The 25680-nt window shown below is 38.7% G+C and overlaps 1 protein-coding gene and 1 long non-coding RNA gene across 4 annotated transcripts in view; one reads left to right on the top strand and one right to left on the bottom strand.

The window, feature by feature from the left end:
* LOC127586941 (ADP-ribose glycohydrolase MACROD1-like) overlaps nucleotides 1–25680 on the bottom strand; it is a 734082-nt gene that overhangs the window by 608705 nt on the left and 99697 nt on the right. The window lies entirely within an intron of this gene.
* LOC127586943 (uncharacterized) overlaps nucleotides 1–25680 on the top strand; it is a 78760-nt gene that overhangs the window by 52469 nt on the left and 611 nt on the right. The window contains exon 2 of the long non-coding RNA XR_007958730.1: nucleotides 23441–23479. This is a non-coding gene — a long non-coding RNA (uncharacterized LOC127586943). The remainder of the gene's footprint in view (nucleotides 1–23440; nucleotides 23480–25680) is intronic.

The following is a 25680-nucleotide window of genomic DNA, read 5'->3' as shown; positions in this document are numbered from 1 at the left end:
TAAAGAAAAACCCTGGTTAAATAGTTCTGGTCAGAAGAACGTCTGGACTTACTGCAAATGCAGACCCAGGTTTAAGATCACGGACAATAAAGGAGCCACAATATTCAGCAACATTGTTCCAAATCTGATTTCTTATAGCTACATTTTCAAATACATGCATAAATTTTAATTCAGTGGAAAGCAGATTTTCAACATATTAATGCGATACTTGGTATTTCACTTTATCATAACTTTTTGACCAACCTGTGTCAGAAATTTTGATTCTACAGCTTGAGCAAATAATCCAGTGTGATACTTTAAATGGTTGTGCCAAACTGCCACTACTGAGCCAGAAGGAGGGAGGGGTAGGGTCAATGCATGTTTTGTGATTCTGCTGCAATATTCCACTGCACAAGACCTAATGCATCATATGCTAAAGAAGCCTTTTTCACAAGAATTTGCACAAAGACCTTTTTTGAAAGAGACCTAGAGATGGTGTGTGTGTGTGTGTGTGTGTGTGTGTGTGTGTGTGTGTGTGTGTGTGTGTGTGTGTGTGTGTGTGTGTGTGTGTGTGTGTGTGTGTGTGTGTGTGTGTGTGGAGCTGGCGGGTGAGGCGTGATGGAAGAGGAGGATGTTTTGCCATTGGAGGGTCATGCCGAGGCATTTGAAATCAGACAGGACCAGCATAGGGGTCTGGTAGAACAAACATCCACAGACAGGTGTTGTCAGAGGGAATAGGAATTTCTCATGAGGGGTTTAGGTGAAAGCTTGAAGTGGACTCCCTTTTGCAGGACCCATGGACTGAACTGCACTTTGACAGACCAAGGAAACCAGTTCCCCTTTAAATAGTGAGGAAACAGACTCACATTTGTTGTGCAAACTTGCCTCTATGTGAGTGGCCCACACCATTCAGATTTCACATACACATATTAACTAACTACAGGTGGTGTAAAACCATGTATTATTTGTCATCTGATACCACTGCGCATGTTCAGCAGCCTCACAAACGTGTGTCACATGCACATGAGCCCCACACTTAAAATCTGGACTCAAGCAACCTGCACCAAATGTTAATCTATCATAAAGAATTTCTAGGCCATTGTCTTTAAGATATGTCATTAAAACAAGACACTCACTGGACTATTCGAAATGTCCAAATAGTTTCACCCAATGTTTTGACTAATACTTCTTTCTCAACCAAAATCAGAGTTATTTCTGGTTATTTTCATTTGTTGTAGAGTATTATAGAATAGCAGGAAAAAATATTAGACGGCATATAAAATTATGACCATATTTCCCTACATAAAGCGTTACAACACTCTAAAAGTTCGTTCTTGGAAACCATGCCCAGAAGACTTGGAGCACTAAGTAAATACAACAATCTTTTCCTTTCATTCAAAATCTTTTGACTGATGCTTAGAAATCATAGTTGGTGATTTTAATAAATGAATGTTCTTTATGTCTGATTGACATTTCACTACCAGATATTTTAACCCAAAAATTAAGCTGCTCGTTTTGAACACCATTAAAGTCATCAATAACTATTCCAAAGCTTATTCTTTGCAACCAAAATACCTCATTAAAAATACTTCTTCAGAAACATTAATGAACTTTAACTATCAAAGCTGTAACTCAAGTACTTCTACAGCAATAAAAAAAGTTCTGAGCTTTCCATGTATTTTTCTTTTCTGACAACTACACTTGAGTGAAGAATGACAATATATCTAACAAATCAGAACCAGTTCTGAACTTCCACAACAATGATTACAGAGAATTGAACATTCTATTTTTCATACTCAGCAACACACAAAGGCTCTGGAGGAACTCAGCGGGTCAGGCAGCGTCTATGGAGGGAAATGGGACAGGCAACACTTTTGGGTCGAGACCTTTTATCTGGACTGGAAAGAAAGAGGGGAAATAGCTCGTAAATAAAGAGATGGAGGGAAGGAGTGGAGCAAGAGCTGGAAGATGATAGGTGGATCCAGGTGAGGGGTGGTGATAGGCAGATGAGGGAGGGAGGAGAGTGAGAGTGATGTCAGAAGCTGGGAGGTGATGGGTGGAAGTGATAAAGTGCTGAAGATGGAATCTGATTGGAGAAGATGGTGGAGCTTGGAATAAGGGAAGGGAGATGGGGAGGGGAACCAGTGGGAGGAGTGTGTAGGTGATGACCAGATGGAGAGGGTGGGGGAGGGGAAAGAGATAGGGTGATGGGGGCCAGTTGGATCAGGCGTGGAGAGAAAAGAAAAGGGATAGAGGGGTGCGGTTACCGGAAGTTTGAGAATTCAATGTTCATGCTGTCAATTTGGAGACTGTCCAAGCAGAATATGAGGTGCTGTTCCTCTAAAATGCATTTAGTTTCCACGAGGTAGTGGAGATGTCATGGACAGATGTGTTGATGTGGGAATAGGAAACAGAATTAAAATGGCTGGCTACTGGGTGATTCTGGCTGCCATGGCAGACAGAGCGAAGGCACTTGGCAAAGCAGTCCCCCAACCTGCATCCAGTCTCACCAATGTAGAGGAGGCCACACCGGGAACACCGGGTTCAATAAATAACCCAGCAGGATTTGAATATTAGCACCCATCAACAAAATGGACAATAAGGCCAAGTTCACTTTCTACAAAACTACTAGTTAAATGGATCAATAACAATGGAGACATTGACTAACTATTGTAATCAATCTCTATAATTAGTCTATAGCAAACTCAGATAAATCTCATCAGTGAGAAGCTTCAAGAATCTGAGGTTCAAAGTCACCAGTTCCTCCTAGATATTTGACACTTACCAATGCACATTAAGAAAAAGATTGTAGTTAAAGCAACATTGTTCAGTGGGAATAATCTACACTTCTTATGTGATACCTTCAATTTAAAGTTAGCTTTATGTATAGTCTATAACAGTCTCTCCCCAGACATGACCCCAAGTTTGTAAGGATGAAATCTGTGATTATACCGCTCATTTTTTTGGATAATTTGGGCAAAATAATGTAATAATTTCACTCGTCTATTTTTATGCTTTGTGGGGCTTCCGGTAGAAGGTGGATAGCTGAGGGGTGGGGAGAACTAAAACAGCCAAATGAACTTTTAATCCCTTTCTCATTGAGATGAGTGCTGGTTCTCACCATTATCCAGCCCCCAAGCTTACTTTGAATATTGTCTGTAAATCTTAAAAATCATCTGAAGCTCTGTCAACATGTGAAGAATACTAAAACCAATTATAGCTTCAATTATTGAAAGCTCAAATGAAAGTTATTTGCATTGGTCATCTTATTGATTTGTTTGCAGTGAAGTGTTGACATATGAAAGCACAAGCAGCTCTATTTTTGACAACTTTAGAACAATTAGTTTACTACCCAGTGTCCAACAAATTCCCCATCAATATGGAATTCAAATAGTTGACAGTTAAAATACTGAATTAATGAGAAATACATTTGTTGCCCAATGACTGAATGTAAGCAGAACAATGTATATTTACAACCCTTGTTTACAAGTTTGCATAATTCTAGACGTAACTCCTGTTGAAAACTTAAGGCAAACCAAAGTCTAACATGCATTTTTTTGCCTTCCTCAATACCTTTTGTGCAACTCCCACACAATGTGTTCATTATTTGCACCTAAATTTTCAACCATCTAAGCCCTGAGATTTTCTTCCAAAACCTTATCATTTGCCTCTTTTCCTTTAAGATTATGCTTGGCAGTTCCTTGGCTGAATTGGGGGGGGAGGGTGGAGGTGGTGCGGTGAAACTGTAGTCATTTAGATCTGGCTCCAGAAGTCTGATTGCCTTAGACTACTTCAGATTAAATTAATTAACCAACCATTGAAAGTTTCCTCATCCTGATCATGTACTGCTCTATTGAACAACAATAAAAAGCATTTTTGGAGAAGTATTGTTTTATGATGAGTCACAAAGCATTTTGCACAAGTATCTCATATAAATCATCTTGTACAAGTACACAATCATCAGTAAAGTGATGGAAGCTGTCACTGTTGGTGCTCTTATGCAGCACTTACCATTAAACCACACACCAATGCTCATTTTGGGCTTTACTAGAACCACTCGGCTCTAGACATCATCACAACCTTGTTGAAGAGGTAACACCAAGCTGATTCCCTTGACACCAAGGCATCACTTGACCAAATGTGGCATAAAGGCACCCTGGTAAAATTTAAATAAATGGGTATCAACAGGATAACGCTTTGTGGTTGCAGTCATACCTCACATAAAGGAAGATGGTTGTGGTTGTTGGAGGTCAACGGGAAGCCACTGCAGGAGTTCCTCAGGGTAGTGTCGTAGGCCCAACCATCTTCAGCTGCTTATCAATGACCTTCTTTGCAACATTATGCTAGAAGTGGGGATGTTCGCTGATGGTCACACAATGTGCAATTGCATTTGCAACTCTTCAGCAAAAAGCAGCCCATGTCTCCAGGCAGAAAGACCCAGACATATGTGAGCATGGGCTAATAAGTGCAAATAGCACCACGAAGGTACCATGTAGAGATCATCTCCAATAAGAGAGAGTCCAACCTCCCACCCTTGACATTCAATGGCATGACCATTGCTGAGTGCCCCACTATCAACATCAGGAGGTCACCATTCGCAAGAAACTTACATGAAACAGCCATATACATACAAGAGCAGGTCAGAGGCTGGGTATCTTCCAACAAGTCACTCACCTCCTAACAACCCAAGGCTTCTACAACATCAACAAGGCATAAATCAAGAGTGTGATGGAATAACCTCGACTTGCCTGGAAGATGGCAGCTCCAACAACACTCGAGAAGCTGAATACTATTCATAATAAAACACTATTCACAACTGGCACCCCATCAACTACCCTAAACACTGATTTGATCTACTACCAGCACACAACTGCACGTGTATCATTTAGTTATTCACCAAGACTACTCCTATAGCACATCCAAATCCACAAACTTTATCATCAAGAAGGACAAACACAGCAGGTTCAGTGCAACACCACCACCTGCAGGTTCCCCTCCAAGTTATATACTAGCCTGATTTGGAAATATCTCAACATCCTTCATCATCACAGGGTCTAAGTATTGGAAGCCCATGCCCAACAGCACTGTCAGAATACTTTCACCATATAGATTGCAACAGATCAAGGTAGCAGCTCATCTTCACTTCAAGGGCAAGTAGGGATGGGCAATCAAAACTGGTCTTGCCAGTGATGCTCAGATCCTTATAATGATTAAAAACACAATATTAAAATGTATAGATAAAGTAAATCCACCGCAACCTTTTAGAAGCCAACAGATTGCAAGAATGACACAATGATGCCGCAGTTATTGGAGCTGTCTCACAGCGTTTAATTCTGACCTCCAGTGCTGTCTGTGGCAGTGTAATTTCCCCTGTAAGGGAACCGAAGGTGTGCGGGTTGATAGGTTAATTGGTTGCTCTAAATTACCACTAGTGAGAGAATAGGTTACAGGGATTTACAGGTTGCCCTGAGAACTGGCATAACTCAATGGACTGAGATGGCCTCCTATATTGGGAATTATAATCTTAAAGTGAAAGCGTCACACGAGTGATAAATACCCGATGTCTTCAAGGATGTGATGGCAGTGGAGGCAAAAATCTTATTAATTCAAAGTCCATTTAGATTATTTTGTGATTTTGAGCACAATTACTTTTTCTTTGGTTGGATGAGAAGATGGAATGAATAACCTCTCTCAAACTATTTATTTGTGATTGTGTACTACCAATCCATTCTGTGATAGATTTACCAGACAGCAAGCTTCATCGAAGGATACAGGATCCTCTCCCTACCAAACACTCAGTCACAAGTAATTTTTTTTTCCTTGATCTGCCAGATGACCCAATCCAAAACTGTGACAAAAAAACACATGACCTAAGTGATTTCAAATGTCAAGACTGTTTCAATTCAAAATCCCACCCAGATATGGAATACTTCAAGACTTGCTGTTTATTTGCCATTCATTTACATTGAAGCCTTTGCCTGACCATTTTACGGCTCCCAAATGCAGAGTACACCATTATGTACAGAGAATAGTACACTAAAGGCAAGTTGGGTTGCAGTTCATCGTAACATGGTCAGAGATCACTTCAAATTAATGCTTCAAAAAAATGATTAAACTCCAGGTCAGCACTTAAAACCACACTGAGACAGATTCAGCTCCCACTGCAGCTCATGTGCTTCCAGAACTTTAACATGTGGAAAAATATACAATATATGTCAGGAGTATATGACAGGCAGTCAAGATCCTTTCCCAGGGTAGAAATGTCAAGTATTAGAGGACATGCATTTATGGTAAGAGAGGATAAAGTTTAAAGGAGATGTGCCAAGCAAGTATTTTTTACACAGAGAGTGGGTAGGTGAATGGAACGGGCTCCCAGGAATAGTGGTGGAAGCAGATAAGATAGTGGCATATAAGAGGCTGTTAGATAGACACATGAATATGTAGGGAATGGAAGGATATGGATCATGTACAGGCAGAAGAGATTTAGTTTAATTCGGCATTGTGTTCAGCAAAAATATTGTGGGCTGAAGGGTCTGTTCCTATTCTATATTGTACTGTTCTATGTTCTATATGCCCTGCTTCCAGGAAAATTCACAAATCGAACCTGATGAGTGCTATGAAAAATAAAACTCACACATCTCTGTACAAAATCAGCAACTAAGCAATAACAACATAACCAAAACAAAATTCTAAAAGTAAACATTTTACACATTATTTCCTTCTTAACCCTTTAAAGCATTCCATTGTATGGACTTGATAATTATTTGTTTCACATGGCTAGCTCTGGGTCTATGGTATGATGGGAAAAGTAATTACATTCCATATTAATAGATACCTCCTTATAATCCCTTAATAAATGCATTCAAAGTAACCTTACAATCACATGCTATAATTACTGTCTGTCAGATTAAAGTGATGCATTAAAAATTGACCTTCCTGTTAGTTTGTCCTTTCTGTACAGGCCCTTTGGAACACCTCAAGGATAACACCAGACAAAATCTAGGATCTGGCTATCTGCTCATTCTTAGTGTTTTACTTTTAAAGACAGTCAATTCCCATTTAAAATTCAAAAATCTACAAGAAATTATTAATTCCACCAATCTTATTTTTGTCTGTATATTTCATGTTCACTATACTATGGACAGCAAGTGCCAGTGGCAGTGCTTGAAGAAAAAACAAGTACTGACTTGGACAAACTCATATACTAAAGAAGCTGACTTACAAGCACAGCTGGAGTAAGAAAGCCATTTGAATATTACCCTGGATGAACAAGCGCATCTACCAATTCTGCATTCAGTTCCTTCAACTACTGTAATTCCTCCAGACTAATTTTACTAAATCAAATAAATTTTTAAAAAATACTAAAAGCCATACATCCATTGGTAATTCACCCTCCACTGACTTGAGCACAAAACCTATGTGGCATTTCGGTGTGGTACTGAAGTAATGCTGCACTGTTGGGAGGTGCTGTCTGTCACGTGAAACATTAAACTAAGGAATTTCTACAGGAAATAAGGAAATTGCAGGATAGATATATTCCAAGAAAAAAGGTTTTGAATGGAAAAAAGGCACAAATGTGGATAACGAGAGAGGTGAAGGCTAAAATAAAAGCAAAAGGGGCGGCATACAAAGAAGCAAAAATTAGTGGGTAAACAGAAGACTGAGAAGCTTTTAAAAACCTGCAGAGAGAAACTAAGAAGGTCATTAGGAAAGAAAAGATGAAGTATGAAAGGAAGTTGGCGGATAACATTCGAAAGGATACTAAGAGTTTTTTTAAATACATAAGGTGTAAAAGAGAGACACGGGTTGATATAGGACCAATTGATAACGGTGCAGGAGCTATTATAATGGACGATAGAGAGATGGCAGAGGAGTTGAATGAATATTTCGCATCGGTCTTCACCGTGGAGGACATCAGCAATGTGCCAGTTAGTCAGGAGTCTCACGAAATGGAATTGAGTTCAGTTAAGATTACTAGGGAGAAGGTGCTAGGAAAACTAAATGGGCTAAAGACTGATAAGTCTCCCACCGGATGAGGTGCATCCCCGGGTTCTGAAGGAGGTGGCTTTAGAGATAGCGGAGGCATTGGCGATAATTTTCCAGAAATCGATAGATTCCAGCGTGGTTCCGGAGGACTGGAGGGTCGCAAATGTAGTTCCGTTGTATAAGAAAGGTGGGAAGCAGCATAAAGGAAATTACAGACCTATTAGTCTGACGTCAGTGGTGGGAAAGTTATTGGAATCTATCCTCAAAGATGGGGTTATGGAATACCTAGAGGCGCAAGGCAAGATAGGTCCTAGCCAACATGGTTTTGTGAAGGGAAGATCCTGCCTGACCAACCTATTGGAGTTTTTTGAAGAAATCACAGGTAAGGTGGATAAGGGAGAGGCGGTAGATGTTGTGTATTTAGACTTTCAAAAGGCCTTTGATAAAGTGCCTCACAAGAGACTGATTAATAAGATGAGAGGTCATGGAATTACGGGTAGGATAACAGAATGGGTGGAGCATTGGCTGGTTGACAGGAAGCAAAGAGTGGAAATAAAAGGATCTCGTTCTGGTTGGTTACCGGTTACTAGTGGTGTGCCACAGGGGTCGGTGTTGGGACCGCTCCTTTTTACCTTGTACATTAACGATTTGGATGATGGAATAAATGGTTTCGTGGCTAAGTTTGCGGATGACACCAAGATAGGGGGAGGAGTAGGGAGTATTGAAGAGATAGGAAGGTTGCAGAGGGACCTAGCCAGTTTAGGAGAATGGGCAAGGAAATGGCAGATGAGATTCAATGTAGAGAAATGTGCAGTTGTACACTTTGGAAGCAGAAATAAGCGGGCAGATTATTATCTAGGAGGAGAGAAAATCCAAAGCACGGAAGTACAAAGGGACTTGGGGGTACTCGTGCAGGATACCTTAAAGGTTAACCACCAGGTCGGATTGGTGGTAAAGAAAGCGAATGCTATGTTGGCATTCATTTCGAGAGGTATAGTGTATAAAAGTAAGGAAGTGTTGATGAGGCTCTACGGGGCACTAGTGAGGCCTCATTTGGAATACTGTGTGCAGTTTTGGGCCCCACATCTTAGGAAGGATGTGTTGACGTTGGAGAGGGTTCAGAGGAGATTTACGAGGATGATTCCAAGAATGAAAGGGCTTACGTATGAGGAGCGTTTGTCGGCTCTTGGACTGTACTCACTGGAGTACAGAAGAATGAGAGGGGACCTCATAGCGACATTTAAAATATTGATAGGAAAGGACAGAGTAAATGTGACTAGGCTGTTTCCCTTGGTGGGTGAGTCCAGGACCAGAGGGCACAATCTTAGAATTAGAGGGTACAGTTTCAAAACAGAGATGAGGAAAAATTTCTTTAGCCAGAGGGTGGTGAATTTGTGGAACTCCTTGCCATGTACAGCAGTGGAGGCCAGATCAGTGGGGGCGTTCAAGGAGGAGACAGATATATATCTAAATAGTCAGGATATCAAGGGATATGGGGATAAGGCCGGAAATTGGGATTAGAATAGTTTTTTTTTCCCCCATTCCCCATTTCTCAATTCTATTTCCCTTTCCTTGGAGCAGCCTCGATGGGCCGAATGGCCTGCTTCTGCTCCCTTGTCTTGTGATCTTGTGTGACCCATCTTCCTTCTCAATTCAGTGTAAAATATCTTATAGCAAAACTTTAAAACAAGAATTGTTAACCCCAGTTTCAAGCTAATGTTTATCACTCAATATACATCATAAAAATAGATGATTTGATCATATCACATTGCTTTGTGGGAGTTTGTGTGTACAAATTGATTGTTGTGTTACCAATACTTCCACAGTAGTTCATTGTCTACAAAGTACCTTGAACAACCTAATCCAACAGAAAGCTGCTAAAAAATAATACTAACTTTTTTTTGGAAAGTCAGTCCAATCAGACAACCCAAGAATCTGACATCATATTCCATAATACAGATCCATAACACTCTTCCTAGCCTCTGCATCAACCCTGTACTCATTTCCATTCAGATACAGATCTACCTTTATTTTAATAAGGTATCAATGATCGACTTCTCCTGACAGTATATTCCATAAATACACACTCCTGCAATGAAAAGAAAATTTTAATCTTGATTAAGGCTTTTGAATGTTGTAATCATTCTTTATACATTAATTAAACTTCCTGGCAAATACTTAAAATTTTCCTAAACCTGAAAATAGGGTGGAATACTCTTTCCTGTTTCCCTTTGGAATTACATGCTGCTTCTTACAGATCTATTCATGGTTCAGCAACTTCAGATCATGGCACAGCATGTTCATTCATCAACAGAATATGGCAGCAGCTTCATGTTTTATTTGCTGATGAAAGCAAATTTTCTGAATGCAAAATATAAAAACAAATAACATAGACACTGCAGGAAGAACAGAAAGAGATGATTAACATTCAAAGTCAAAGAGAGAGGATGAAATTTGACATGTGCCTGGTTCTCAAACTGGCTCTTGCAAAGAACCAGTAGTGCATTCAAACCACCAAAATGATCGTGTAGCCCTAGTTTTTAAGTCATACATTGGTCAATACTTTTACTCTGCTCCTTCAAGCATGTCACTTCATGGTACCTGTCACTTAAAAGCTTTATTTTTTAACGTTCACCCAAGTTTTCAAATGAGATTTCTTCTCTGCTCTTCTCCCTCAGCCTCTAGGTTAATCAACTTCTCACCCTGTGTATTTCACCTTAATTTAACATCTCTTGCTTTCTGTCTTCTGAAGCCATTGTCCTCATTTCTTCACAAGTAAAACATTTTCTGCAGTTACTAATCTGTAAAATCACATACTCCACTATATATCTGATGCCTTAGTTTTTATTAAAGCTCTATTACTCTTTCATCCCAGTCATTCTCCACTGTCCATCCTTTATCTCCACAGTGAAGCCTGCCCTCCCGTACTTTTCTGAAACAGGGTCTTAAGCGCTTAAGAAATACCACCAACACTATCTCTGCAAAATCCTACAAATTCACTGGCCTGAATAGGAAACCAACATCAAACACCAAACTCCCAAAATTCAATTCCGAACCCCTTCTCAGCAATAGATTACCAGAAGGACAGGAAATAATTCAAAGATGTTCTTAAAGCCTCCTTGTAAAACTGGAACATTCCCATTGATCTTATGGAAATACTTGACCATGATTGTTCAAAGAGAAAAAACAGCATCCATGATAGCATTGAGGACCTTCAGTCCTTCCATTAGGAACATAAAAATGGCAAAAGAACAGCAGCATGTTCCATACTAACCATTCACTCATCCACTAAAGAACCTCCTACCCCACCTGTAGTAGTGCATTGTAGCAACCGGAGCCAAAATAAGTCTATCTCAACCTGTAGGGACTGCTGAAACCAAAGATGTAGTTATGTTATAGATATACTAAATAAAGCCCTCATTATTAAAATATACCATGGCCATTTGAAAATTTTAATTGAGTTTTTTAAAATCTGCAAATAAAAAAATAGAAAATCTGGCATCACTAAAAATGATAGCCTGTCACAAAAAAGAAAACAAATTCAATTACGTTGTTTTTGAGAACAATGCCTACCACACTTACACATTCTACTCTCTCCAGTCCCACACCAGTTGAAGTGTAACTGCTATCTGAAGTGACTAAGCAAAAACTCAAAAAGAATCCCACAAAAATAAGCTGCCACAGATCAAGAGGATAGCAATTAGAGGGAGACAATAACTCCTGGCACTGTCAGTGATGCTGCACGTCCTGAGAATGTATTGGAAAGAGTGTTCTAGCTGTATATTTTCCCAAATGGTTTTATCTGATCCTTCGTACCCATACTACAAAGCTGAAGACACATTCACAGGTCAGTGTGAAATTCTCCCAAAACACTCCTTCAGATCACAGAAGATTTGGATTTCTGGTGCACCTTTGATTTCACACATCCCTCTGGCTAACGGCTTGTTGTAATTATGCTGCTAGACTCTCCACAGGACAACAGATGCCCTTCACTTCAACAATGAAAATCAAAGAAAAAAGTGGGTTATTTTTCTGTTAAAAAGATTATTTCTATCGTTCTCAAGGGCTAGAGCTTTGAGCTTCATAACGTGACTGAAATTAATAATAGAGACTTGAACATGTTGGGTTCCAGTGCTCGGAATCGAGCTAAGCATTCACAGGCACACAGGAGTGACAGTTCATGTAACCTCTGGAACATTTTCCACCTTTAAAGCCTGCTCCTTTCTCACTCAACATCTGTTGCTTTTTTTTAAACAGTATGTGGGTAATGAGCAGTAAACAATTGGAACAAGAAAGATCCCTGATGTAGCAGAGTATTGAAGAAAGCCAACCATGACTTTTAAAACTAATCAAGCACAGACAGATGAAGTCTTGTATTTCCCAAAACATTGTTAACATTGGAAACTCAAAACAATTTGAACAACCTCAGTCCATCAACAGCACAAAACTAAGCATAATTTGACACAAGACTGGCAGTGTCACTTTGATGGGCCTCAAGGGCCATCATGAGATTGATAAAATAAATGATGATCTTCTGAAGCTGGTGTCAAGGATTACTATTGGACTAGAATAAAACAATGCTGTATCTAATTTGTGTTGGAATTACCTAACCTGGAACGATTTGATGCCGGTGAAGAAAAGTTTCACTTCCTAGCACAGATATAGGCGACCCCAGCGTAACAACCATTATGGAAATTTGCCCTTACAAAATTCACAAATCACTACCCAAAAATTTGAGATCCAGAATAAAAGTCGATCTCGTGGGATTTATGTGAAAAAAAGTAAATAAATCCACACAAAATCTGTTTGTTTTCAATTTGCTTTTCTTGACACATGAGCAGATGATGAACATGTATGCTATGGAAAATCACACATTTATTCGGGAAGGAGTACCACACACCTTCCCCCATAATGCCAGAGTCACCTGTAGCACAAAGGTCTCCCCAAATTTTTGATACACAAATTATCCTGTTCAACTTTGATATTAAAATGTAATCAATGCAAATGCTGCAAAGAAGTTAAAGAGTCATAAACAACACATACTTTGTTAACATTGCACACTTCAATTGATAGCTCTGCACTGTCTGCATTTTTTTAGCAGCATTCAACAGTTCACTGCAGGCAAATGTCCATATAACAATGGTAGTTTATAGGAGATATTGGTTGTTTAGGCAGCTGTTTTCAATGGTGTGGAAAATATGTTCATTAGAAACAGACAATTGAAAATTATTGGATGAATACAGGGTGAAAATGCGACATCAGCATCAAACATTGTATTCGAGGTCAGGATGTATCAAAAGAGAACATACAAGATATTGCAGTATCCTTGAATATATATGCCTCTGCAGAATTAACTTAAAATCCCAAGTCAGACCCTCAAACTATTGTTTGCATCCCTCTAAAATGACGATCACACTCTTTTGCTAAACATAAAATCCATTAACTTTGTTATTCCTTTAAAATGACAAATAAAAATGTTAGATACTTCATATAGGTTCCTAGTATGGTAGTATTTTGTAGCCTACATCAAGTAAACTTACATTCCTTTTGGCTGTATGTAGTTTAGAATTGCCTGCAATCTTATTCCCCACAGTAAGTTTTCAAAGAGAATCTTTCATTTTAGGAAGGAGCCACCAAATAGCATGCCTATTTTCTTGACAGGTATTAGATAAACATCTAAAGCAAGCTCTTCCTCAGTTTTCATTTAATGCTCATTGAGTTTATCATACACAAAGTATTCAGATAATCAGAGAAACACAGCAGAGAAGGATGCCATTTGGCCCAGTGTGCCAAAGCCACCCAATTAGTGCCACATTCTGTCTCTCTTCAAATTCAAAAAATAAAACAGAAAATGCTGGAAATACTTACCGGGACAAAGAAGCAATCAACCTTTCTAGTTGAGACCCTTTAATCTGAGCTCTTTGGATTCACAACCCCATTTGCTATTCACTAGATAAAAGTGCAACTTAATGAATAACATGAACCAGGCAGCTTACTGATCCTCCATATGGAGAAGCAGTGGTCTCCAAAGAATATCTTTCCTCAGTAGTAGAACTGATTATTAGGATTTGTTACATAGATAAACTATGGGCTTCGAATCTATGACATACTTGAATGCTAATGCAATAGCTTCTTTACAAATGAAAAGATTGAGTGTTTTGTTTGAAACCATTAACAGATTGGAAACAGCATCTTTGGCCTCACAAGTCCAGAACCACAGGAGCTTCCACCCAGCTGCTTTGGACCCCAACAATATATTATAAAGTCATGTTCTTCTATTCATTTCCACATTCCCTGAAATGCATTTCTGTTATTTGTCACAACTCCCCTTATGGTCTATTTTACAACTACAGATGTCAGAAGAGGTGCTGAAGAATCCATTTCCCCCACCTCAACACTGAATCATCCTAGTTTCATTTGGGACTACTTCATATTTATTAATTAGGAAAGAAATAGAGAAAGAAAATTGAGTTTCTGACTAAATGTAATGAACAAAGTGTCTCAGAGACTGGATCGCCTTACAAGTACTTCAGTTTTAATTCAATGCATTTCCATTACTGAGGTCAAGATTGCTTCCAAGTGTAATGTCATACCTTCCATTTCCCATAAATCCTCTTAGCCAATCTCAGATAGCTTCCTGGTAGGCATTAGGGTCAAGTCGTCAGCTGCCACAGATAAGCAGATATGAAAGCAATGCACAGCACATCATGTGACAATGCTCTGGCTATATGTAGTCATCTACAAAAAAAGAGGTTCATATTTTCACTCAAGAATATCCGGCTTGTAGACCAATGCTGCTGTTCGGGCACAGTTACTGGCACCAGCTGCAGACACTGCAGTGCCATCTGCAGTTCAAACCCACTTTATATTCCAGCAATAGCCTTGATGTAAGCCTGGTCTTCATTAGCACAGGCAGAGCATTATCATTGAGGGAGAACCAGTGCCACAGATAATGTTTATCAACTTCTTTCAAGATAATGGTGCTGCTCATGGCAAATATAAAGCAGGAATGCCACTGGCAAGCTCATATTGGACACAGCATTACTTAGTCGCACTGCATTTTTTCCAGTAACAGGCAAGAACCAGCAGCTTAAAATAAAAAAAAATTATCACTCAGAATTTAATTTTTTTGATGCAGCTGCCTCACTGTGCAATCTCTCTCAAAGTAAATAATTTTAGAGATTGAGTATGTGGCATAAATGAAGAAGCTCTTTTGCTTTAGAACACAAATGTGCATTTTTTAGAATTATATATCATTTCTAAATGTCAACCAAATAAAGTTTTGCTCCATCCTCTCACTTCCAATATACCTTCTTGGATTTTGCTTTCTTACTTTGACATCAGCAATCTTTATTTGCTTTTATGCAACATTCCAAAGTATTTAGTAGAAAACAAAAAGGGAGATCCTCTGCTTATCCTTCAGGGAACAGTATCAGTTACATCTCACCAAGCAAGCTTCCTATGCCCTGCTTTCCTTCTCCCATCCACATAACTACATTGAGGTAACATTTTGAAGCAATTTAAAAATAATTTTTAGTGGATGCCACTTTGTTAGCCTATTATAAGGGCAGGGAGCAGTGACATTTAGTTTTAGACCCAACTGCAAATTTTTCAAACAATTATGCATAAAAATGTGAAGAAGACAGCAAAATTACATTTTTAGTTAAAATACAATGTTCCCAGATAATTATGTTTAATTATGTGGAGGGACATACTGGTGTAAGAATTGTCACCAATATCAAAATGGCTGAAAGGGTAGTTTCATCAACTACCCTTCCACTATCCTGTTTGGAGCTGGCAAAAGGTAACAACCCTAAGAGGAGGCATACTGTATTTTGCAAGTGCCAACAAATGGCTCCTGGAGTTCTACTCTTGTGTTATGGGCAACGGTGATATCCCACAAATCTGGCAAAGGAAGCAATGGCTATCACCATCTCAAAGCTAGGGAAATTGACCTTTGAATTGAAGAACTGCAGGCTGACCCCATTATTCCTCACAACCTGTAAATTCATCGTACAGCTAATTTGCCAAAGAATTAGTCCACTATCAATGATTCTCTCACTTATGAGCAGGCAAGCTTTTGGCATCCTCAAACCTGTGGCAGCCAAGTTCTTGACAATAAACTTCAAGATTGAATCCACCTTTGTCTCAAAACAGCAATGACATCATTTGCCTAGGTCATAGCCTGAAAGCACAACTCATGCTCAGCTTGGGCTGCTTAACCTCTGTGAACAGTTTCAAGCAATCAAAAAATGAGAGTTCATCAATGAGATAAGATCAACTATGCCCAAACCCTCAACAACAGGCAACCCAAAGGAGGAACTTTGCTCCTATTCCCTCTAATATATATGCAAGCGATATGCTTGCCACAACAATGAGAAAATTTGCCAACTCTTATGATGTGGAACTTGCAATACAGGCAAAAACCTTCCAGGATCTGGAAGGCACTGAGACAGAACACCTAACTGCATTGGCTAAAGTGAAGCTGCAACCAAATACAGCAAAATCCATGGTCACAGTATTCTAATCCACAACTCACTTGACAATCACAACACTTACCTTCTCTCGAAAGAAAATTCAGTATGACCCAATGGCAACATATCATTGGCAATGTGGAGGTACTACGGACCTTTGTTCTTGCACTCAAATAATCCACAACCAAGCATAAGACTCCATACAAAATTCATTGATACTCAGCTAAACCTGACAACATGGGCATTCACTGAAACCTTAAAGTTAACTGCAATTCAATAGCTTGCATTACTATCAAATATCACCTTCCCTCACACCTGTTGAAGTGCTGAGACACTTAAAGAATTTGTACAAATTCTCAGCAACCCACAATCAAGACCTCCAGACCATCAAGACCTCCCTGAAGCCCCAACAACTCATATAGTTTCAAGAAAATGTTTCTGGACTGACTACCTTCTCCACTTTACTTTCAACAGTGAATATGAATAGAATAAAGCCTAGAACTTATCAAGATTAAGTTCCTTAATCTTATCAAGTTCAAGATCCAACAGCAAGGCTACCTGCATTTCACCTGCGTCAAAGGACTTGGGCAGTTTTAAATAAGATCAGAAGATTCACTGGAAACATGATCACCAAATGCGCATGAGTAGCAAATCAAACACTCCTCTGCCTGTAAATGTGGTAACCCAGGTTCAATGGGAGATATCCTTGCGAATAAAGGCTTATAAACTTAAAACAATTTATAAATATTGCTCCAGAAATAGACAAGAAGTATCTTCTCTGGTTCAATTTTCACCTGTCACTGGTCCCCACATAGCAATGCATCTTATCACCAACACAATGCCAAGATCTGCACTTGCAAGTCCTAGTCATTGAACAACAGCTTCTCAGTGGAAATTATTGAATATTCCTTCTGCTGGGATAAAGAGTTTAACCTCTTTTGCCATACTGTCTGTTTAGTCCCTCTCACAGCAGCAGATTCAAGGTCAAGGAAAACTGATTTTCTGGGGGGAATGAAGGGCAGAAAAAGCAGGATCAAACTGGCAGCTTATGAGATAATAATGATCTAATGTTTGATGTAGGTACCACATATAAGCTCTGTTAAAGAAGAAATATAGTAGATTCCCTAAGTGATGTTTGTGGCTAAGCAACAAAATAAATGTTGTGCAACTTGTCTTATAAAAATGGCATCAACCTAAATATTCTGTGCATTTGCTAATGGAATTGCATTCCTGTATGATACTGAAGTATGGTATTTTTGCAATGGGACAAGTAATTCAGAGCTTACATCAATGATCTGGAGATAGTAATTCAAATCTCAGCAAGGCAGCTGGGGAATTTAAATTCAATTATTTAAAACAAATCTGAAATTAGTAGTTGGTATAAGTAATATTGATTATGAAACCTCTGTATATTGTCGTAAAAACTTATCTAATTCTCAAAAGTCTGCCATTCTTATCCAGTCCAGGCTATTTGTGACACCAGAGCAATGTTAACTCTTAATTTCATCTCTAAAATAGCCAACCAAGCTAATTAATTCAAAACCAATTAGGAATGGGCAATAAATGCTGGTCATGCCAGGTATACCCACAATTTTGCATGAAGCGTTCTTACCCACTGCCCTGGTGATCTTTTGTGATCTCTCCCTGAGACCAAAGTTCTAATAATAAACCAACTAATTGCAGCATTCAATTTCATGGTGAATAATGTCAATAATGCTTATCTGGGTACATATTTCATGGTACACTTTAACCCATAAGCCAGCTGAAGTCAGAACAAACAAGAGCAGGAGTAAGACATACTCCCCCTCAATTCTGCTCCATCATTCAGTTAGGTCATAGCTAATCCTGTGCCTTCATTTTTTTCACTTGATTCAAGTATTCTCTAATATTTGTGAAGTCCAAAGATCTATCAATCAGCCTTAAAGACACTCAATGGCGAAGAATCCACAGCTATTACAGTATAAAATTCTGAAGGTTTAACCATCTGTCTAAAGAACTTTCCTCTCCTCAGTCCTAAATGGCTAACACTTTATAATTTATCCATACCTGCTATTGGTTTTACAAATGACAGTGACTAATGTAAGAGATAGACGCAGGAGTAGGCCACATTCAACTGCCATTCAATAGGATTATGGCTAATACATTCACAACCTCCTCCACTCACTCCAAGAATCCTGGATTCCTCAACTATCCTAACTCTGATCACTGATATGCTTTCAGAAAAGTGAGAGAAAAATTACCACAAAATGCTTTCTAAAAAGGATAGTAAGAAATTCCACCTCCCAGCTCACAGTTATCATCCCTAACCTCACAACCATACCTGAACAAAGTAGCCTGATGCACATCTTTGCAACTTATAATTCACATTTTTGAGCAAGAGAAAAATAAATGAAAAGGCAGTGATGTTTTAAGTGATTCATTACCATGTGAGGACATATTTTCCTCTATTTTATGAGAAATTTGGGACCAACCAGCTGTGTTGCAAAAAGAACACTGATAAAATTTATTTTTCTGCTCAAGTAACAGTGTTTTATTCACTGCACAGTTTATTTCATTATGCTGTAAATGAGATAAAATTGCTTCAGCAAGCCTTGAATTACAATTAGCATTAGAAAGTAATTGCAAGGAGGGGTAAGAAGAAGGATGCAACACAGTTAGAACATTTGTGGAATTAAACATGATGATGGTAGCAGAGTCTAATGGGATGAAAAACTCTTCACTCACTGCTTTTATGTTAAGGTTTATTATCATCCAGTTTCTAGAGAGCACTGCAAAACAAACCTCTAAATGGTGATTTCCTTGTTTATGCTGCCAACCTGACATTGCTCTTTATAGTTGCAGAGAAGGCTAACTGCAAAAGCAATGGTTGCTTTTTTAAGTATTCACAATGCTTTATTGTCTCAATCTACATTTGGTATTTGGGTAGTTTTGAGTTGAAACTGTGAATAATTGGATCCCTATTTTTAAAGCATTGGTTTTGCAGGGTCACAAAGCTGGAGATAAGGATGTCATTGTTTGGAATGACTTCCAACACTGATGTTGTACAGAGAGTTCTACTCAATTAGAAGTCCATAAGTATATTTATTAAATCCAACAGCAGGTCACAAAACTTTTGAAGAGGTGGGTCTCATCTGCTGCCTGAACAAGATAGGTTGAGGAACAAGTTATGTTCAGAAGTACAGGCAGTGTGCATTTGCCATTGAGATCCCTCTTTTGAACATGTTCTCTTCCCAGAATAAAAACAGAAAATACTGGAAACACTCAGCTAGTCAGGCAGCATCTGTAAAAAGAGTAACAGCTAATGTTTCAGATCAGGACCCTTCATCAGAACTCTTTCTCTGAAGTCTGAGACAAACTAGGTTACCAATTCATTCCACCAAACTGCCTACAATTTGGCAAAAGTTGTCACATTCAATGAAATAAATGAAATACTTAAGGATGAAATCGTGGTGTGGGTATTAAAATCCTAGGAGGGTATACTCTTTGAATTACTGCCTTGTTTTTATATTGCCGAGGAGCCATCAGCTCTCTGCAAAGGTACTCTGTGCTATGGCAGCAAAACCAAAGTAAGCATATCGCATTTTCTTGGCCAGTGGCCAAGAATCACCAATGGGTATTTTTTTTAGCGTTGCCACTGCTTAAGCATCACCTGTACAGCAGGAGCCAGCAACATTATTATAACAGCAATTAGTGTAAAATCTGAGATGTTTGTGCTGATAGAATCTCTACTAACCCCAAAGTGCTCAGTTACACTCCTTAGCTTAGCACACACCTTAAAAATGAAAATTGGAAAATAACTGTAAAACTAGAACCTATGCAGTGCTAATAATTTCATCAAATTATACTACCTTGAGAGCAAAATGTTTTCATTAGCTTACGGCGAGTTACTGATATAATTAGAATGTTATTTGAGGTTAAGATTTGAATCACAGTCTTCTGGGGATGCAATATAGAAATGTCCAGTTCTCTAGTGCTTAAGTACCTGAATCTCAAAGAAATCCTGAATATAAAGATATGGTGCTACAGTATTGAATCACATTGACATTCCTATGTTAGGGGAAAAAATGGACACTTTCTGCTGAGCTCTTGAGATTATTTGCCTTTAGATTGACATCAAGACTGCAGTATTAATCAGAAAAGCACAGTGGTAAATTTCTCGAACCTTTCAGTTATGTGATATACTAATTCTTCAGCAATGAGCAGTTTGAAATGTTCAGCATGTAAATGACAGGCATCAGGGTTGAACAAAGGCAATAAGGATCCTGAAATACAATCACTTCAAGAATGGCAGGGAAAGAACTGAGAAAGCATAAAAGGAGGTTTCACACAATTTATGAGTCGTTCCTTTGCAGCTATATTTTGGCATATATCCTTGTATTTGTGCAAAAAAAAGCTTATTCTGATTCAAACATATAATTGTAATTTTAAATACCAACTATTCTATTTGTTATATTTCAAAGGATTTATATCTCTGTCTGTGCTTTAAGGATACCTTTTCCAAAACTCCAACCTTACACTTCCACCTCATTTATGACAAGATATTTGTGTAATCCCCTACCACTGACCAAATGCTTACACCTCTGCTTATCAGTATTTCAGTTCATAGAGGATACAGGAAGGGAAGTTGATCACCATCAAAGTCAAGGATGTAAATAATGAAGTCCAGTTTTGGATGGTAGCTAAAGAAGTGAATGATATCGTAAGTGAGTACTTAAAGAGATTGAAGACAATTGTGTTGGCCTTCAATGTGCGTACTTTTGTGGCTCATCTGCACTGAATGTGAAACTGGCTGACTGACAACATGGAGTTGAATTGAGAAAATGCAAAAGAAAGTGAAAAGGTAGAGCTGTGTATTGTCAGCGAACAAGTGGAACACTATGAGAGACCTTGTTTTGACCCAAAACGTCGCATCTGCCTCTGTCTCCCGACTCCACCCCCCACCCGGCTCCATCTACTCAGCATTCTTCACCCCTCCTCAGTCCACCAATCACTTACTAGCCTCTGTCTTACCCCTCCTCCTCTCCTCTTTATACTCACTATCTTACCTATCCAGTCTCAGTCCTGATGCAGGGATTCAACCCGAAACATCAACAATTTCTTTCCCTCCAACAGATGTTGCTTGGCCCACATAGTTCCTCCAGCAGATTGTTTGTTGGTCCAGATTCTACCACCTGCAGTCTCTTGTGTCTTCAAATATCACTTGTCACAAGGGAGCATGCAAATCAGATGCAGGAAGGGCTAAGAATATAACTTTGGGGGATGTCGGAGAGCTGAGAAAGAAACAATTTCCGAAGATAGCCCATAATGATCTAATGGGTAAAATCAGAAAGAAACAAGAGCAATCAGAAAGAAGCAAAGCCAAACCCATTTAGCTTCTACAGAGGAGAGACCTTGGGAAAAAATTTGCAACAAAATGCAGATGGAGGAAAATCAAATTCTAATGGCATGATATCGATTCAGACAGATTCAGATTAACCAGATTCAGATTTACCCATTCAGATATGGAAGAGAGAGAATAATAATGGTCAGTCCATATGGAGACTGGAAAGCCAGTTCAATCAATAATTTCAATACCACAATTCACATTGGCTGAATTTTTGAAAGTCAGGTCCCAGCTCCTACAATTGTTTAGTGCCTTCCCTTGTCCACCTCTTCAATCCTACTCTATGACTAACAGCAAATGTTGAAAATATCACTGAGAGAAAGATATGTCTTCTGAGAGTTACTCAGAGAATATTGGAGACTTTCATTGTTCACATTAACTGCATGATGCTTCAGTTTCACAGGTGTTTGTTCATTCTATCTCCCCACACAGTAACGTTGTCACAAACCAGCAACAAAAGAAACACACTGAGCATAATTTAGCGTTAAAAACTATTTTATTAATCACTACTTATGATAATACGTAAAATAAAAGTAAAGATGTTAGTATGTTAGAATTCAAAAATGTTAAACCTTGAACGTTAACCCCTGAAACTAAACTTGTCGTGTGTGTGTGTGTGTGACAAAGTCCAAAACTCCCAGTTCCGGAATGGTTCTTAAAGTTCAGTTCCGCAAGCCATAAGGTGAAACATGAGCAAGGGCTTCTTCAACAACCACCGTTGTCTGAAGATAAGATGTAGATGTAGAAAAACATAGAGAGAGTACATACGAAATCCAAATGTTCCACGATGGAACCCAAACGACACCTCAGCGTTTACTCGGTAGTGACTGCCTCACCCCGAAAAGCATCCGAACCGTGGTCGTCCACACACAAATACCTGTTTCCTTCCACAGGTCAGCAACAAAGTGAACTCCACCGGATTACTTCCAACTTCCATACATGGATTTCAGTGGCAAACACAGTTATTGTTTCTCATCCACCGATAGAGAAAACAAGCAGGCTGGTGTCTCTCTCCCTTCTCTCTCTCTCTCTTTTTTTCTTCTTCTAACCACGTCATTACGTCCTTTATCTTCTATTGACGTAAGCACGCCCCACACACACATACACACACTCTCTATCTTAAAGGGACTTTCACTGAGTCCGTAACAACGTTTAATGTAAAAAGAGTTAGTAATATTAATCTCATTAACTTCCTGTTTAAATAAGAACTACCTTTAAATTTTGAAAATCAGAATATTCTGAACTAAATACTCCAAATACATTTGAGAAAAAAATGGGTACAAACTACAAATTGTAATTTCTCTCATGTCAGGTTTGCATTTTCAAGGAGCAGCTCTTTAACAGTTCTTTATATGCTGAATTAGATTGTAAAGTATTGACTGCAAAACAAAGTAAAAGAAAATTTGTGATTGAATCCTAACTGCCAGATTTTCCACAGCTGCTGGAAAATGCCAGTATTGCAGAAACCACATTGTGGGCCTTGGCAAGCAGTTTAAATGCTCACTCCTATCACAGCCGGAGGAAATGAAGGATAGGAACTGAAAAGAACACTCATGTTTTCTTTATCCATTCCTCACTGATGTCATTTGCAAATTGTTGAGCTGGTTTTGTTTTACAGCTCAGCCAAAGAAAGAATGCAATTTACCATGTCTCACTGGTAAGTAACGTTATTTACTTTCCACTTGGTGTACTGCTTACAAATGCTATCAAAGATACCATTGATCACATTATTCACTGACAACACTGTGTCCACCAATGAATTGGAGCTGGGGGCAGGCCATATGATTCATATCAAACAATCTATTATACACCAAATTCAATTTAGTCATATAATTAAGTCTATTTCAAGAAACAGAAATTACAGCAACTTCCACCCGATTAAAACAGGGTACTTTCTCCAGAGAAATCCAATAGAGGATAGCTACATGCAAATTTTGTGCACAGAATTGGTCTCATTCACTTACAGCAAACTGAAAGGGAAATTGTCCACTCAACTCCATTCTGGCTGGCATAACATTGTCACTTTCAGGGCACCCCATCAAGTTCTACATGTATTTCCAATGTGCTGGCTTTACCAATTATAGCATAGGGGATTTACTTTTTTTAAAAATTTAAGCATTGCTCCATTTGACAACCAGCAATATACTGTATCATGGTATAATGTGTGGACCTTGAAATGTTTTTGTTTATACAAATGTCATGTTATAATGCGCTCTTTTTTAAAGCACATGACCCTGTAATTTATGTCAAGAGGTGAAAAAAACATAATGACTGCAGCCAAAAGAAAAGAACATGACACAGTAGTGCTTACCAGAGAATGACAACCTCAAAATTCAACCTGAAAACAGATAGTTGTTTTTTGTTCGTGTACTGTCAATTTAGTAGAACAATGGCTTTTGTCCTTCATCGACATCCTGAAATTCTGGAAATTCACCATGCAGAGAAACATGGGAAAATAACATAACTGGAAGTGAAATAAAAATTGCAAAAGTCATGGTATAGTGTTGATTCCTGAGCTCAAAGTTTCATCAGTTCTTTTTAACTTCTTGTTTTAGGCCACAGTCTTTTAGTACACAGTTAATGAGTTAAATTATACAAGATACCATTGTCAACTTACTTTTACTGCTCTTCATATGGATTGATGGAAGGAATATATGAAGTGCCAGCTAACTCTCTTAAGACACTCTTATATCAATGTTGGAAGATACAGACTTAAGGACTACTCTGCCTTCCTTATCAATGTATCAGCAGTACCATGGCAAGAGCCAACAAGAAAGAAATCATTTTTTTTCTGGATTAGCTACAGGCAAATCAGAAGGGTCAGGTCCTAACCAACAAAAACATAGAATTTATGTGTTTCTCTGTTGATCACGTGCTGTTGGCAGGGGATGCGCCACGGATCTGAACGTAGTGTCACACCATCTGTATAGAAAAGCATTTAATATTAGCCCAAAGTCCAAAAATTTATTCATTAGAATCCTGTGTGCACGCTCCTAGACTTTTGCCAATCGGACTAAAGAACTAGGCTTGTGGAGATGGGCAACATGGCCCAATAGTTCCTATTCCACTCCCCACTCGACTGCCAGATGGAGACAACCTAGAGGGAAACTATTTGGAAAGTCAAGTTGTAAAGATTCACAAAATGGGAATGGGCTCAGTAAATAATCAAATACTGATTTCAAATATTGAAATGAATCAATTCTGCAAGTGTGTTCACTGCCTGGTGTAGTAATGAATAAGACAAACTGAAAAAGTGCCAGGTTCATTTCTGGTTTGTGGCAAGTAAGTGAAGCACCACCTGGATAACATATGGGTGCTACAAGTAACACCTCTCAACTAAATAGTGGAAGCACTGCAAAAGTACTTGCTCCCTGTCATCAATCAAACAGTACCTCAGCTGGTAAGCACAGGATTTTGGGCAAGACATTGTCAGAATTGGCTGTTCAAGCACTGATGGTCAAACAGCTGGGGAACATGTCATGTATAATTAGTGAAAATATGGATGAGATACAGGAAGACTTCTGATGCATGTGTAACTCCACACCACTATGAGTTGATCCCTTCAGATGTGAGGGCACCTCCTAGAAAGAAAAGCTGCCTTACTTTTAAGTTTACAAAAATAAACAACTATCATGCAAGTCCCAAAAGAAAAGACCTTTAAGATTAATAATATTAACATTCTTAAAATTGTTCTTGAGAATTTGGTTGTGATATCAAAACATATGACCTCAGTCAATCTTGAGGATTAAAACTATTTGAACCTAAATTTCGTTTCCAGAGATCATAAAAAAGACTTGGCTCAGCAGTTTAAAATGTCTACCTGATGGATTAGAGACCAAGCATAACTGTTACACCTTT

Source organism: Pristis pectinata, chromosome 38 (genome assembly GCF_009764475.1).
Source record: "Pristis pectinata isolate sPriPec2 chromosome 38, sPriPec2.1.pri, whole genome shotgun sequence".
In the NCBI taxonomy this organism is placed as follows: Eukaryota; Metazoa; Chordata; class Chondrichthyes; order Rhinopristiformes; family Pristidae; genus Pristis; species Pristis pectinata.
Note: the sequence above shows the minus strand (reverse complement) of the source record. Positions and strands in the feature narration are given on the sequence as shown.